The following is a 5,466-nucleotide window of genomic DNA, read 5'->3' as shown; positions in this document are numbered from 1 at the left end:
TAAACAACTGAATCATAAAGCAAAGACTTTTCATGAATAGTACTTAAAGACAAGCATCAATAAGTCTTGCATAAGAGTTAACTCATAAAGCAATAAATCAAAGTAAAGGTATTGAAGCAACACAAAAGAAGATTAAGTTTCAGCGGTTGCTTTCAACTTATAACATGTATATCTCATGGATATTGTCAACATAGAGTAATATAACAAATGTAATATGCAAGTATGTAAGAATCAATGCACAGTTCACACAAGTGTTTGCTTCTTGAGGTGGAGAGAAATAGGTGAACTGACTCAACATAAAAGTAAAAGAAAGGCCCTTCGCAGAGGGAAGCATCGATTGCTATATTTGTGCTAGAGCTTTTATTTTGAAAACATAAAGAGAGCATAAAAGTGAAATTTTGAGAGGTGTTTGTTGTTGTCAACGAATGGTAGTGGGCACTCTAACCCCCTTGCCAGACAAACCTTCAAAGAGCGGCTCCCATGAATTATTTTTATTTTTGGGTGGCACTCCTTCCAACCTTTCTTTCACAAACCATGGCTAATCGAATCCTCGGGTGCCTGCCAACAATCTCATACCATGAAGGAGTGCCTTTTTATTTTAGTTTTATTATGATGACACTCCTCCCAACCTTTGCTTTCTCAAGCCATGGCTAACCGAATCCTTCGGGTGCCGTCCAACAATCACATACCATGGAGGAGTGTCTATTTAGGTTAATTAATTTGGGACTGGGAATCCCATTTCCAGCTCTTTTTGCAAAATTATTGGATAAGCGGATGAAGCCACTAGTCCATTGGTGAAAGTTGCCCAACAAGAATGAAAGATAAACTCCACATACTTCCTCATGAGCTATAAAACATTGACACAAATCAGAGGTGATAAATTTTGAATTATTTAAAGGTAGCACTCAAGCAATTTACTTTGGAATGGCGGAGAAATACCATGTAGTAGGTAGGTATGGTGGACACAAATGGCATAGTGGTTGGCTCAAGGATTTTGGATGCATGACAAGTATTCCCTCTCGATACAAGGTTTAGGCTAGCAAGGTTATTTGAAACAAACACAAGGATGAACCGGTGCAGCAAAACTCACATAAAAGACATATTGTAAACATTATAAGACTCTACACCGTCTTCCTTGTTGTTCAAAACTCAATACTAGATATTATCTAGACTTTAAAGAGACCAAATATGCAAACCAAATTTAGCAAGCTCTAGGTGTTTCTTCATTAATGGGTGCAAAGTATATGATGCAAGAGCTTAAACATGAGCACAACAATTGCCAAGTATCAAATTATTCAAGACATTTTAGAGTTACTACATGTAGCATTTCCCGATTCCAACCATATAACAATTTAACGAAGAAGATTCAACCTTCGCCATGAATACTAAGAGTAAAGCCTAGGGACATATTTGTCCATATGCAACAGCGGAGCGTGTCTCTCTCCCACACAATGAATGCTAGGATCCATTTATTCAAACAAAAACAAAAACAAAAACAAACCGACGCTCCAAGCAAAGCACATAAGATGTGACGGAATAAAAATATAGTTTCAGGGGAGGAACCTGATAATGTTGTCGATGAAGAAGGGGATGCCTTGGGCATCCCCAAGCTTAGACGCTTGAGTATTCTTGAAATATGCAGGGATGAACCACGGGGGCATCCCCAAGCTTAGACTCTTCACTCTTCTTGATCATAGTATATCATCCTCCTCTCTTGACCATTGAAAACTTCCTCCACACCAAACTCAAAGCAAACTCATTAGAGGGTTAGTGCATAATCAAAAACTCACATGTTCAGAGGTGACACAATCATTCTTAACACTTCTGGACATTGCCTAAAGCTACTGGAAGTCAATGGAACAAAGAAATCCATCCAACATAGCAAAAGAAGCAATGCGAAATAAAAGGCAGAATCTGTCAAAACAGAACAGTCCGTAAAGACGAATTTTATTGAGGCACCAGACTTTCTCAAATGAAAATGATCAAATTGAATGAAAGTTGCGTACATATCTGAGGATCACTCACGTAAATTGGCATAATTTTCTGAGTTACCTACAGGGGATTAGGTCCAGATTCGTTACAGCAAGAAATCTGTTTCTGCGCAGTAATCGAAATCTAGTATGAACCTTACTATCAAAGACTTTACTTGGCACAACAATGCGATAAAAATAAGATAAGGAGAGGTTGCTACAGTAGTAACAACTTCCAAGACTCAAATATAAAACAAAGTTACTGTAGCAAAATAAACACATGGGTTATCTCCCAAGAAGTTCTTTCTTTATAGCCATTATGATGGGCTCAGCAGTTTTAATGATGCACTCGCAAGAGATAGTATTTGAAGCAAAAGAGCGCATCAAGAGGCAAATTCAAAACACATTTAAGCCTAACATGCTTCCTATGAAAAGGAATCTTGTAAATAAACAAATTCATGAAGCATGATGCAACAAGCATAGAAAGATAAAACAAGTGTAACTTCAAAAATTTCAGCATATAGAGAGGTGTTTTAGTAACATGAAAATTTCTACAACCATATTTTCCTCTCTCATAATAATATCCAGTAGCATCATGAGCAAACTCAACAATATAAGTATCACATAAAACATCTTTATTCACATGCATAAAAGTATCATTACCCTCCACATAAGCATAGTCAATTTTATTGGTAATAGTGGGAGCAAATTCAACAAAGTAGCTATCATTATTATTCTCATCATCAAATATAGGAGGCATATTGTAATCATAATCAAATTTATCCTCCATAACAAGCGGTACTAAAAGACTACTATCATTATAATCATCATAAATAGGAGGCAAAGTATCATCAAAGTAAATTTTCTCCTCAATGCTTGGGGGACTAAAAAGATCATGCTCATCAAAACCAGCTTCCCCAAGCTCAGAATTTTCTATATCATTAGCAACAATGGTATTCAAAGTGTTCATACTAATATGTTCCATGGGTTTTTTAATTTTCGCATCAAACCATCCATGTTTTAAATCAGGAAATAAAATAAGAAGCTCATTGTTGTCCATTATGCCAAACTAGTGTAAACAAGAAACAAAAAGATGCAATTGCAGGATCTAAAGGAAATAGCTTCGAGCACACACACAATGGCGCCAGAAAAGTACTTTACCCGGGACCGGAGTATGAGTGCCTTTTACCTTTCCTCCCCGGCAACGGCGCCGTGAAAATAGCTTGATGTCTACGGGAGCTTCTATTCTTGTAGACGAGTGTTGGGCCTCCAAGAGCGAGAGGTTTGTAGAACAGCAGCAAGTTTCCCTTAAGTGGATCACCCTAGGTTTATCGAACTCAGGGAGGAAGAGGTCAAAGATATCCCTCTCATGCAACCCTGCAACCACAAAGCAAGAAGTCTCTTGTGTCCCCAACACACCTAATAGGTGCACTAGTTCGGCGAAGAGATAGTGAAATACAGGTGGTATGAATAAGTATGAGCAGTAGTAACGGCACCAGAAAAGTGCTTGCTGGCGTGTAGTTGATGGTGGTAATATTGCGGACAATACAGATGCAGTAGAACAGTAAACAAGCAGCGATAGCAGTATTTAGGAACAAGGCCTAGGGATCATACTTTCACTAGTGGACACTCTCAACTTTGGTCACATAACAGAATAAATAGATAGATGCTAGACTCTACACTCTCTTGTTGGATGATGAACACCACTAACTGTGTAGGATTACACGAACCCTCAATGCCGGAGTTAACAAGCTCCACAATATTCGATATTCATGTTTAAATAACCTTAGAGTGCATGACAGATCAACACAACTAAACCAAGTACTAACATAGCATGCACACTGTCACCTTCACACTATGAAAGGAGGAATAGATCACATCAATACCATCATAGCAATAGTTAACTTCATAATCTACAAGAGATCACAATCATAGCCTACGCCAAATACTACACGATGCACACACTGTCACCATTACACCGTGCAGGAGGAATAAACTACTTTAATAACATCACTAGAGTAGCACACAGATATATTGTGATACAAAACACATTGCAATCATAAAGAGATATAAATAAGCACTTCACTATGCCATTCATAACATTGAATAAGTATTCTGTGAAATATAGCCTAAGAGACCCACACGGTGCACACACTGTCACCTTTACACACGTGGGACAAGGAGTCTCCGGAGATCACATAAGTAAAACCCACTTGACTAGCATAATGACATCTAGATTACAAGCATCATCATATGAATCTTAATCATGTAAGGCAGCTCATGAGATTATTGTATTGAAGTACATAGGAGAGAGATTAACCACATAGCTACCGGTACAGCCCCGAGCCTCGATGGAGAACTACTCCCTCCTCATGGGAGACAAGCAGCGTTAATGAAGATGGCGGTGGTGTCGATGGAGGAGCCTTCCGAGGGCACTTCCCCGTCCCGGCGGCGTGCCGGAACGAGACTCCTGTCCCCCGGATCTTGGCTTCGCGATGGCGGCGGCTCCGGAAGGTTTCTCGTACCGTGGCTTTTCCGTATCGTGTTTTAGGTCGTGGACCTTTTTATAGGCGAAGAGGCGGAGTCGGAGAGGCGACGAGGCGGCGACACAACAGGGGGGCGCGGGCCCCCCCTTGGCCGCGCCAGGGTCATGTGTGGTGGGCCTGTGGCTCCCCTCTGGTGACTCTCGGGTGTTCTGGAAGCTTCGTGGAAAAATAGGATGCTGGGTCTTGATTTCGTCCGATTCCGAGAATATTTCCTTACTAGGATTTCTGGAACCAAAAACAGCAGAAAACAGAACTGGCCCTTCGGCATCTCGTCAATAGGTTAGTTCCGGAAAACGCATAAATATGACATAAAGTATGCATAAAACATGTAGATATCATCAATAATGTGGCATGGAACATAAGAAATTATCGATACGTCGGAGACGTATCAGTACTCTAGAAAGTTCCTATAGTAGTTTCCCTCAATTATATGTCACCAAATCAAATTTTATATTGTTTGTTGAAAAATTTTAGAAAATGGAGTGGAATAGTCATCAACTAAACCAACAAGAATTGGAGGTGCAACAAGTTATGAGAGTTAACCGCGAAGAGGGAGTATACCCCTCTTACTACCCGTGCGTTGATTTTATGAGGAGTGCAGGAATCCTGCGAGATGTTCAAAAACTGATTTCCAATGCAGGGTTGGAAAGTTTTGTTGTTGGTGAACCATACCAATATGCAAAACTGACCATGTCTGTGGTTCAGGATTTTGAATTCAATTGGTCTCAATCTAACCCCATGGTTCGATACAAAATTTATAATAAAATTGTCAACTTGCCATTTGATGATTTTTGTGCAGCAATTAGAGTGCCACAATGGGGATCATGCGAGAAGATAAGGGGATTGCCGCAGGAGATCTTGAGTCTCTACAAGATGATTTGTCATGGAAGAAGCTTCTCAGAGGATGGTGGTAAAATCAGTAGTATTCAACTCCCAGCTATTCGCTACTT

This window comes from Lolium rigidum, chromosome 6 (genome assembly GCF_022539505.1).
Source record: "Lolium rigidum isolate FL_2022 chromosome 6, APGP_CSIRO_Lrig_0.1, whole genome shotgun sequence".
NCBI classification, from domain to species: Eukaryota; Viridiplantae; Streptophyta; class Magnoliopsida; order Poales; family Poaceae; genus Lolium; species Lolium rigidum.
Note: the sequence above shows the minus strand (reverse complement) of the source record.